A 13,211-nucleotide genomic window follows, 5' to 3' on the forward strand; every position below is an offset into this window, starting at 1 on the left:
TATTATCAGTTATTATATATTCTAATATATATGACTGGGTATATATGTTGTTATTATTATAAGGTAGAAAATCCTCTATTATATGTGACTGGTGTATACATGTTATCAGGTATTATATCCTATGGTATGTGTGACTGGGATATATATGTTATTATCAGAAATTATATCCTCTATTACATGTGACTGGGGTTTATATGTTATTATTATCTGGTATTATATCCTCTATGATATGTCACTGGGGTATCACTATTATATTATTATCATCTGGTATTATATCCTCTGGTATAAGTGACTGGGGTATATATGTTATTATTATAATCAGGTATTATATCCTCTGGTATAAGTGACTGGGGTATATATGTTATTATTATCTGGTATTATATCCTCTATGATATGTCACTGGGGTATCACTATTTTATTATTATCATCCATGGTCACTGATATTCTAATATATATGACTGGGTATATATGTTGTTATTATTATAAGGTATAAAATCCTCTATTATATGTGACTGGTGTATACATGTTATCAGGTATTATATCCTCTGGTATAAGTGACTAGGGTATATATGTTATTATTATCAGGTATTATAGCCTGTTGTATAAATGACTGGGGTATAAATGTTATTATTATCAGACATTATATCCTGTGGTATAAGCGACTGCGGTTTATATGTTATTATCATCATCAGGTATTATATCCACTGGTACAAGTGGCTTGGGTATGTTATTATCAGGTATTATATCCTCTGGTATAAGTGACTGGGGTATATATATATATATGTTGTTGTTATTATTATTATTATTATTATTATTATTATTATTATTATTACCTCTATTATATGTGATTGGGGAATTAGGGATTGAGGACTGTGTTATAATTAGTGTATTTTATCCTGTATTAAATATGACTGTGGTATATATGCTATTATGTTCAGGTATTATATCCTGTATGTTATGTGACTGGGGTATCGCTATGTTATTATGTAATATTATATCCTTTCTTTGTTATAGGATATATAGGTTATTTTTATTGGGTATTATATGTAACTAAGGAATCAGGCTGTGGGATATTGTGTATTGTCACTGTGTTATAATCAGTGTATTGTGTTCCGTATTAAATATGACTGGGGAACCACTGTTATTATTATTAGATTTTATATTCCGTTATTATCAGGGTATTATATCTGATATTGGGTTATTGTTGTATGATATGTAATATGTTACATTTAGTTATCAATATGTTATATTATGTTATTGTATATAATTTTTTTTACTGTTTAAGATCCTGTTTTAGATGCTGTATTATATTATGGTATATAGATATACTATATCTATATATAAATGTGTGTGTGTGTGTGTGTGTGTGTGTGTGTAGTATTGTCTATATTGTAGTATTGTTGTATTGTATGAAATTAATATATAATGGCTCTGACAGAATCATTATACAGAATATTATTGTGGTATATTATATATTCCAGCAATATATAATATGTGTTAATGCTATACTTAAAATCATTATTAAAATAAGATTGCATATGTTATACAGATGTATATTATATAAAATATTGGTTCCCCTTGTATAAATTTATTATAAATGATAGCGCTATGTTTTATTCTATATTAACACACAAACTATATAATATATGGAGACACGATATGTATTAAGTAACACTATATATGATAATACTGTATTCTACTACATATTACACTTCTCCAAAGTATATTACAACTGAAGTATCATTATATCCTATAACAGTGTATAATACTATCAGGGATCTCAGTGTATAATATAAGGAAACATATATTATGATGCTGTATTATATGTATATTTTACCCCCTTTCTACATTATTTCTTATTGTATTATTAATAATAATAATAATAATAATAATTTTGGCAGAAAATTGGCGTATAAGGCATAATAAATCTATGCCATTATATTCTATTGCGGTTTGTTATATACTTTTGTTATATACTTGTATATTATATACAGCATTATAGTGGTCTATTATATGATTTTAAATATTATAGCCCTTACTGTATATTATTATATATAATAGTTGTATATTATACTACATAACACAGCTTTTACTGTACCGTATTCTGTAACTTTCCCCTTCTGATATGTTTTCTATTGTGTGTGACTTATCTTCTGATATATGTTCTATGTTGTATTCTACTTCCTTCACCTTCTAATGTGTGTTCTGTTTTCTACTTTGTAACTTTCTCCTTCTGATATGTTTTCTATGTTCTGTTGTGTAACTTTCACAATAAAATGAGAAGTCCAAATAATTACATTCTTCTTTTCTTTATATTTTCCCCTTGTCCTATTTTTTTCATTGAATTGTAGTATATTTCATGGCTTTCACTATATAATATGAATAGACATTATATGTATCGAATTACTGCATTGTGCTGTAGTAGTATATTATATACTATGGCACTTGCTGTATACTGTCTATGTCATTAAGGTTATATTTACACATTCAGTATTGGCCATAGGCAAAGTCTGCAGAGAAGGAATCTAAGATTCACATAAACAGTGAATATGCAGTAGATATAAATATCCACAGTGCCATCAGATAGCTAAGGAATACTCCATGGGATGTGAAATGTTAGAGAATTGGGTGAGGATATCCGCGTGGAATCTTCTCTGAAATCCTCATTATCACCCTCGCCTTCTATGATTCTATATAAATATGGCGGTATAGTTTCTGTATTTTATCTCCAGATATGGAGGTATATTATTGGAATTTATGTTGATGCGTTACTGGTATATTACCTCTGTATGTAGTGATAAGTTATCTGTATATTACCTCTGTATGTAGTGAGATGTTATCTGTATATTATTTCTATATGTAGTGATATATTATCTGTATATTACCTCTGTGTATAGTGATATATTATCTGTATGTTACCTCTGTATATAATGATATGTTATCTGTATATTGTGATATGTTATCTGTATAGTACCTCTGTATGTAGTGATATGTTATCTGTATGTAGTTATATGTTATCTGTATAATACCTCTGTATGTAGTGATATATTATCTGTATATTACCTCTGTATGTAGTGATATGTTATCTGAATATTATCTATGTATGCAGTGATATGTTATCTGTATATTACCTCTGTATTTACTGATATGTTATCTGTATATTACCTCTGTATGTAGTGATATATCTGTATATTACTTCTGTATGTAGTGATATGATATCTTTATATTACCTCTGTATGTAGTGTTATGTTATCTGTTTATTGCCTCTGTATGTAGTGATATGTTATCTGTATATTACCTCTATATGTAGTGATATGTTATCTGTATATTATTTCTGTATGTACTATGTTATCTGTATATTACTTCTGTATGTACTGATATGTTATCTGTATATTACCTCTATATGTAGTGATATGTTATCTGTATATTACCTCTATATGTAGTGATATGTTATCTGTATATTACCTCTTTATGTAGTGATATGTTATCTGTATATTACCTCTATATGTAGTGATATGTTATCTGTATATTACTTCTGTATGTAGCGATATGTTATCGGTATATTACCTCTTTATGTAGTGATATGTTATTGGTATATTACCTCTATATGTAGCAATATGTTATCTGTATATTACCTCTATATGTAGTGATATGTTATCTGTATATTACTTCTGTATGTAGCGATATGTTATCGGTATATTACCTCTTTATGTAGTGATATGATATCTGTATATTACCTCTGTATGTAGTGTTATGTTATCTGTATATTACCTCTGTATGTAGTGATATGATATCTGTATATTACCTCTGTATGTAGTGTTATGTTATCTGTATATTACCTCTGTATGTACTGATATGTTATCTGTATATTACCTCTGTATGTAGTGATATGATATCTGTATATTACCTCTGTATGTACTGATATGTTATCGGTATATTACCTCTTTATGTAGTGATATGATATCTGTATATTACCTCTGTATGTACTGATATGTTATCTGTATATTACCTCTATATGTAGTGATATGATATCTGTATATTACCTCTGTATGTAGTGATATGTTATCTGTATATTACCTCTGTATGTACTGATATGTTATCTGTATATTACCTCTGTATGTAGTGATATGATATCTGTATATTACCTCTGTATGTAGAGATATATCTGTATATTACCTCTGTATGTAGTGATAGGATATCTGTATATTACCTCAGTATGTACTGATATGTTTTCTGTCTATTACCTCTATATGTAGTGATATGTTATCTGTATATTACCTCTGTATGTAGTGATAGGATATCTGTATATTACCTCTGTATGTACTGATATGTTATCTGTATATTACCTCTATATGTAGTGATATGTTATCTGTATATTACCTCTATATGTATTGATATGTTATCTGTATATTACCTCTGTATGTAGAGATATATCTGTATATTACCTCTGTATGTACTGATATGTTTTCTGTCTATTACCTCTATATGTAGTGATATGTTATCTGTATATTATCTCTGTATGTAGTGATATGATATCTGTATATTACCTCAGTATGTACTGATATGTTTTCTGTCTATTACCTCTATATGTAGTGATATGTTATCTGTATATTACCTCTGTATGTAGTGATATGATATCTGTATATTACCTCTATATGTAGTGATATGTTATCTGTATATTACCTCTATATGTAGTGATATGTTATCTGTATATTACCTCTATATGTATTGATATGTTATCTGTATATTACCTCTGTATGTAGAGATATATCTGTATATTACCTCTGTATGTACTGATATGTTTTCTGTCTATTACCTCTATATGTAGTGATATGTTATCTGTATATTACCTCTGTATGTAGTGATATGATATCTGTATATTACCTCTATATGTAGTGATATGTTATCGGTATATTACCTCTATATGTAGTGATATGATATTTATATGTATGTATATATATTTATATACAGTCCTATGAAAAAGTTTGGGCACCCCTATTAATCTTAATCATTTTTAGTTCTAAATATTTTGGTGTTTATAACAGCCATTTCAGTTTGATATATCTAATAACTGATGGACACAGTAATATTTCAGGATTGAAATGAGGTTTATTGTACTAACAGAAAATGTGCAATATGCATTAAACCAAAATTTGACCGGTGCAAAAGTATGGGCACCTCAACAGAAAAGTGACATTAATATTTAGTAGATCCTCCTTTTGCAAAGATAACAGCCTCTAGTCGCTTCCTGTAGCTTTTAATCAGTTCCTGGATCCTGGATAAAGGTATTTTGGACAAACAATTCAAGTTCAGTTAAGTTAGATGGTCGCCGAGCATGGACAGCCCGCTTCAAATCATCCCACAGATGTTCAATGATATTCAGGTCTGGGGACTGGGATGGCCATTCCAGAACATTGTAATTGTTCCTCTGCATGAATGCCTGAGGATTTGGAGCGGTGTTTTGGATCATTGTCTTGCTGAAATATCCATCCCCGGCGTAACTTCAACTTCGTCACTGATTCTTGAACATTATTCTCAAGAATCTGCTGATACTGAGTGGAATCCATGCGACTCTCAACTTTAACAAGATTCCCGATGCCGGCATTGGCCACACAGCCCCAAAGCATGATGGAACCTCCACCAAATTTTACAGTGGGTAGCATGTGTTTTTCTTGGAATGCTGTTTCTTTTTGGACGCCATGCATAACGCCTTTTTTTATAACCAAACAACTCAATTTTTGTTTCCAAAATGAAGCTGCCTTGTCCAAATGTGCTTTTTCATACCTCAGGCAACTCTATTTGTGGCGTACGTGCAGAAACGGCTTCTTTCTCATCACTCTCCCATACAGCTTCTCCTTGTGCAAAGTGCGCTGTATAGTTGACCGATGCACAGTGACACCATCTGCAGCAAGATGATGCTGCAGCTCTTTGGAGGTGGTCTGTGGATTGTCCTTGACTGTTCTCACCATTCTTCTTCTCTGCCTTTCTGATATTTTTCTTGGCCTGCCACTTCTGGGCTTAACAAGAGCTGTCCCTGTGGTCTTCCATTTCCTTACTATGTTCCTCACAGTGGAAACTGACAGGTTAAATCTCTGAGACAACTTTTTGTATCCTTCCCCTGAACAACTATGTTGAACAATCTTTGTTTTCAGATCATTTGAGAGTTGTTTTGAGTAGCCCATGATGCCACTCTTCAGAGGAGATTCAAATAGGAGATCAACTTGCAATTGGCCACCTTAAATACCCTTTCTTATGATTGGATACATCTGGCTATGAAGTTCAAAGCTCACTGAGGTTACAAAAACAATTTTGTGCTTCAGTAAGTCAGTAAAAAGTAGTTAGGGGAATTCAAATCAATAAAATGATAAGGGTGCCCATACTTTTGCACCGGTCAAATTTTGGTTTAATGCATATTGCACATTTTCTGTTAGTACAATAAACCTCATTTCAATCCTGAAATATTACTGTGTCCATCAGTTATTAGATATATCAAACTGAAATGGCTGTTGCAAACACCAAAATATTTAGAACAAAAAATGATTAAGATTAATAGGGGTGCCCAAACTTTTTCATAGGACTGTATGTTATGATGCTCTAATCCTTGTTACATGTTGTGCACGAGTTAGTTTAGATGCCCCTTTATAAGCTATGAGTACTTTGCTCCATTTTTGTTCAAAAGGTTGCATTTACCCTCTTTTTTGTAAAAAAAAAAAAAAAAAAAAAAAAAAAAAAGGGGCAGTCAGCGCCTTTGGACTAAAAGAAGAGGAGCGCGAGAGAAGAGACGGTGAAGAAGACAGAGGCCATGAGAAAATTCAATTGCAAGAAAACTCATTTACATAAGGAAGAAAGAAGATATTTCTCAGGAACATCGGCACAGATCAGAATAATAAATGTAAGAGAAGAAAAGTCTTACTGAAGGCTATTCCTACATGTACTTAGTTTAAAAGGGAATTCTACTGATAGAATGTGCCCCATTTAATTCATTGCGCCTATTTCTGACAGTTTGTTTCTCACAGACCTCAAAAAATTGACATGATCTGTCTTTCCTTCAAAATGGACATCGATAGTGCCGTGTGAATAGACCCATTGGTATACATGGGATCTACGATGGTCATTTAACAGCTGTTACAGAAACATCATGTGAATAAGTGCCAACTATGGAATTGCATGGACAGACACAAACAGTTGTCATGTATGTTAGATCCATGAAAGACAGATTTGTGCCTAAGACCTAAAGCAAAGTTCACACTGCTGTCATAGGATGAGAGCAATGGACTGAAACACAGACAGACAGAGAAGCATCTATTGCTCTCTCTTATCAGCCATGTCAGGAGAGGAGAGGCTGACTGTAGGACAGGTGAATACAATCTATTACTCTCTGTTATCAGCCATGTCAGGAGGGGAGAGGCTGACTGTAGGACAGGTGAATACAATCTATTACTATCTGTTATCAGCCATGTCAGGAGGGGAGAGTCTGACTGTAGGAGAGGCAAATACAATCTATTACTATCTGTTATCAGCCATGTCAGGAGGGGAGAGGCTGACTGTAGGACAGGTGAATACAATCTATTACTATCTGTTATCAGCCATGTCAGGAGGGGAGAGGCTGACTGTAGGACAGGTGAATACAATCTATTACTATCTGTTATCAGCCATGTCAGGAGGGTGAGGCTGACTGTAGGACAGGTGAATACAATCTATTACTCTCTGTTATCAGCCATGTCAGGAGAGGAGAGGCTGACTGTAGGACAGGTGAATACAATCTATTACTATCTGTTATCAGCCATGTCAGGAGGGTGAGGCTGACTGTAGGACAGGTGAATACAATCTATTACTCTCTGTTATCAGCCATGTCAGGAGAGGAGAGGCTGACTGTAGGACAGGTGAATACAATCTATTACTATCTGTTATCAGGTGTCAGCCCCGTTGCTTCTGTGCAGTCTCTGTACTCTCGTCATAGTGATGCCGCCCTCTGCTGGCTGCAGGAGGTAACACTGATAAAGCCTGTTGACTTACTGCAGAAATCCCTCTTTATACAGAGGACGGTTGTGGAGGTGAAGAGAGATCAGGGCTCCTGTACTGGGTGTGAACCAGTTAATAGGTTGTATCCAAATATAAAGGGATCTTCAGCATGTGCCCGGGATTTATGGCTAAAATGTAATAGAAATTATCTATAATATTACTAGTGCTAACTAACTATGACAATGATGATGATTATTATTATTATTGGTGATGATTATTAATTAATATTATTGATTGTCTTTATTGATGACTATTGATGAGGTTGATTGGGCTGATCGGATCTACGGGTCTTGTTTTGTTGATATCAATGGCAGTCGGTATTGAAGAACTGCCATGTTTCCAGTACAGCAATTTACTGAATCTGCAGAGTGATAAATCTTTTGGCTGAGTTCTGGGAAAGTCACATCTGCATCTTCATCCTGAGCCTAAAGGTCTGGAAACTACAGCACAAGGGATGTGTCTGACATATCTGCACTAAGCCATGCAAGTCCCCGGCCGACCAGAGCGCGTGAAAGGCTGTGACAAATGATTCACAATGTTTCCTGTGAACATACGTGAGGAGCTCCGGCAAATCATCTGCAACTGCCTGCTGAAGCTATTAAGGGGTAAAATACCCAGAGTGCTGCAATGTATGCCGTGACTTATACTAGTGCTCAACGCTATTATCCCTGCAGCAATACTGTATGTTATCCCTGCAGCAGAACTGTGTGTTATCCTTGCAGCAGCACTGTATGTTATCCTTGCAGCAGTAATGTATGTTATCCCTGCAGCAGCAATGTATGTTATCCCTGCAGCAGCAATGTATGTTATCCCTGCAGCAGCAATGTATGTTATCCCTGCAGCAGCACTATATATTATGCCTGCAGCAGCATTGTTTATTATCCCTGCAGCAGTACTGTATGTTATCCCTGCAGCAGCACTATATATTATGCCTGCAGCAGCATTGTTTATTATCCCTGCAGCAGTACTGTATGTTATCTCTGTAGCAGCACTGTATGTTATCCCTGCAGCATTACTGTATGTTATGCCTGCAGCAGCACTGTATGTTATCCCTGCCACAGTATTGTATGTTATCCCTGCAGCAGCACTGTATATTATCCCTGCAGCAGCACTGTATGTTATCCCTGCCACAGTATTGTATGTTATCCCTGCAGCAGCACTGTATATTATCCCTGCAGCAGCACTATATGTTATCCCTGCCACAGTATTGTATGTTATCCCTGCAGCAGCACTGTATATTATCCCTGCAGCAGCACTGTATGTTATCCCTGCCACAGTATTGTATATTATCCCTGCAGCAGCACTGTATATTATCCCTGCAGCAGCACTGTATATTATCCCTGCAGCAGCACTGTATGTTATCCCTGCCACAGTATTGTATGTTATCCCTGCAGCAGTACTGTATATTATCCCTGCAGCAGTACTGTATGTGATCACTGCAGCAGAACTGTATATTATCCCTGCCACAGTATTGTATGTTATCCCTGCAGCAGCATTGGCAGCAGTACTGTATGTTATCTCTGTAGCAGCACTGTATATTATCCCTGCAGCAGCACTGTATGTTATCCCTGCCACAGTATTGTATGTTATCCCTGCAGCAGCAATGTATGTTATCCCTGCAGCAACATTGTTTATTATCCCTGCAGCAGTACTGTATGTTATCCCTGCAGCAGCACTATATATTATGCCTGCAGCAGCATTGTTTATTATCCCTGCAGCAGTACTGTATGTTATCTCTGTAGCAGCACTGTATGTTATCCCTGCAGCATTACTGTATGTTATGCCTGCAGCAGCACTGTATGTTATCCCTGCCACAGTATTGTATGTTATCCCTGCAGCAGCACTGTATATTATCCCTGCAGCAGCACTGTATGTTATCCCTGCCACAGTATTGTATGTTATCCCTGCAGCAGCACTGTATGTTATCCCTGCCACAGTATTGTATGTTATCCCTGCAGCAGCACTGTATATTATCCCTGCAGCAGCACTGTATATTATGCCTGCAGCAGCACTGTATGTTATCCCTGCCACAGTATTGTATGTTATCCCTGCAGCAGTACTGTATATTATCCCTGCAGCAGTACTGTATGTGATCACTGCAGCAGAACTGTATATTATCCCTGCCACAGTATTGTATGTTATCCCTGCAGCAGCATTGTTTATTATCCCTGCAGCAGTACTGTATGTTATCTCTGTAGCAGCATTGTATATTATTTCTGCAGCAGCACTGTATGTTATCCCTGCCACAGTATTGTATGTTATCCCTGCAGCAGCACTGTATATTATCCCTGCAGCAGCACTGTATGTTATCCCTGCCACAGTATTGTATGTTATCCTTGCAGCAGCACTGTATATTATCCCTGCAGCAGCACTGTATATTATCCCTGCAGCAGCACTGTATGTTATCCCTGCCACAGTATTGTATGTTATCCCTGCAGCAGTACTGTATATTATCCCTGCAGCAGTACTGTATGTGATCACTGCAGCAGAACTGTATATTATCCCTGCCACAGTATTGTATGTTATCCCTGCAGCAGCATTGTTTATTATCCCTGCAGCAGTACTGTATGTTATCTCTGTAGCAGCACTGTATATTATCCCTGCAGCAGCACTGTATGTGATCCCTGCCACAGTATTGTATGTTATCCCTGCAGCAGCACTGTATATTATCCCTGCAGCAGCACTGTATGTTATCCCTGCCACAGTATTGTATGTTATCCCTGCAGCAGTACTGTATATTATCCCTGCAGCAGTACTGTATGTGATCACTGCAGCAGAACTGTATATTATCCCTGCCACAGTATTGTATGTTATCCCTGCAGCAGCACTATATATTATGCCTGCAGCAGCATTGTTTATTATCCCTGCAGCAGTACTGTATGTTATCTCTGTAGCAGCACTGTATGTTATCCCTGCAGCATTACTGTATGTTATGCCTGCAGCAGCACTGTATGTTATCCCTGCCACAGTATTGTATGTTATCCCTGCAGCAGCACTGTATATTATCCCTGCAGCAGCACTGTATATTATCCCTGCAGCAGCACTGTATGTTATCCCTGCCACAGTATTGTATGTTATCCCTGCAGCAGCACTGTATATTATCCCTGCAGCAGCACTATATGTTATCCCTGCCACAGTATTGTATGTTATCCCTGCAGCAGCACTGTATATTATCCCTGCAGCAGCACTGTATGTTATCCCTGCCACAGTATTGTATATTATCCCTGCAGCAGCACTGTATATTATCCCTGCAGCAGCACTGTATATTATCCCTGCAGCAGCACTGTATGTTATCCCTGCCACAGTATTGTATGTTATCCCTGCAGCAGTACTGTATATTATCCCTGCAGCAGTACTGTATGTGATCACTGCAGCAGAACTGTATATTATCCCTGCCACAGTATTGTATGTTATCCCTGCAGCAGCATTGGCAGCAGTACTGTATGTTATCTCTGTAGCAGCACTGTATATTATCCCTGCAGCAGCACTGTATGTTATCCCTGCCACAGTATTGTATGTTATCCCTGCAGCAGCAATGTATGTTATCCCTGCAGCAGCATTGTTTATTATCCCTGCAGCAGTACTGTATGTTATCCCTGCAGCAGCACTATATATTATGCCTGCAGCAGCATTGTTTATTATCCCTGCAGCAGTACTGTATGTTATCTCTGTAGCAGCACTGTATGTTATCCCTGCAGCATTACTGTATGTTATGCCTGCAGCAGCACTGTATGTTATCCCTGCCACAGTATTGTATGTTATCCCTGCAGCAGCACTGTATATTATCCCTGCAGCAGCACTGTATGTTATCCCTGCCACAGTATTGTATGTTATCCCTGCAGCAGCACTGTATGTTATCCCTGCCACAGTATTGTATGTTATCCCTGCAGCAGCACTGTATATTATCCCTGCAGCAGCACTGTATATTATGCCTGCAGCAGCACTGTATGTTATCCCTGCCACAGTATTGTATGTTATCCCTGCAGCAGTACTGTATATTATCCCTGCAGCAGTACTGTATGTGATCACTGCAGCAGAACTGTATATTATCCCTGCCACAGTATTGTATGTTATCCCTGCAGCAGCATTGTTTATTATCCCTGCAGCAGTACTGTATGTTATCTCTGTAGCAGCACTGTATATTATTTCTGCAGCAGCACTGTATGTTATCCCTGCCACAGTATTGTATGTTATCCCTGCAGCAGCACTGTATATTATCCCTGCAGCAGCACTGTATGTTATCCCTGCCACAGTATTGTATGTTATCCTTGCAGCAGCACTGTATATTATCCCTGCAGCAGCACTGTATATTATCCCTGCAGCAGCACTGTATGTTATCCCTGCCACAGTATTGTATGTTATCCCTGCAGCAGTACTGTATATTATCCCTGCAGCAGTACTGTATGTGATCACTGCAGCAGAACTGTATATTATCCCTGCCACAGTATTGTATGTTATCCCTGCAGCAGCACTGTATATTATCCCTGCAGCAGCACTGTATGTTATCCCTGCCACAGTATTTTATGTTATTCCTGCAGCAGCACTGTATATTATCCCTGCAGCAGCACTGTATGTTATCCCTGCCACAGTATTGTATGTTATCCCTGCAGCAGCACTGTATATTATCCCTGCAGCAGCACTGTATGTTATCCCTGCAGCAGCACTATATATTATGCCTGCAGCAGCATTGTTTATTATCCCTGCAGCAGTACTGTATGTTATCTCTGTAGCAGCACTGTATGTTATCCCTGCAGCAGCACCATATGTTATCCCTGCAGCATTACTGTATGTTATGCCTGCAGCAGCACTGTATGTTATCCCTGCCACAGTATTGTATGTTATTATTATCCCTGCAGCAGCACTGTATGTTATCCCTGCCACAGTATTGTATGTTATCCCTGCAGCAGTACTGTATATTATCCATGCTGCAGTACTGTATGTGATCACTGCAGCAGAACTGTATGTTATCCCTGCAGCAGCAATGTATATTATCCCTGAAGCAGCTATGTATATTTTCTCTACAGCAGCACTGTATGTTATCCCTTCAGCAGTGCTATATATTATCCCAGCAGCAGTACTGTATGTTATCCCTGCCACAGTATTGTATGTTATCCCTGCAGCAATACTGTGTATTATCCCTGCCACAGCACTGTATATTATCCATGCTACAGTACTGTATATTATCCCTG

At 37.0% G+C, this 13,211-nt stretch overlaps 1 protein-coding gene across 1 annotated transcript in view; it reads left to right on the plus strand.

Moving 5' to 3' along the window:
- BRWD3 (bromodomain and WD repeat domain containing 3) overlaps positions 1-13,211 on the plus strand; it is a 356,261-nt gene that overhangs the window by 164,703 nt on the left and 178,347 nt on the right. The window lies entirely within an intron of this gene.

The sequence above is a fragment of the Leptodactylus fuscus genome, chromosome 11 (assembly GCF_031893055.1).
Source record: "Leptodactylus fuscus isolate aLepFus1 chromosome 11, aLepFus1.hap2, whole genome shotgun sequence".
Taxonomy (NCBI): Eukaryota; Metazoa; Chordata; class Amphibia; order Anura; family Leptodactylidae; genus Leptodactylus; species Leptodactylus fuscus.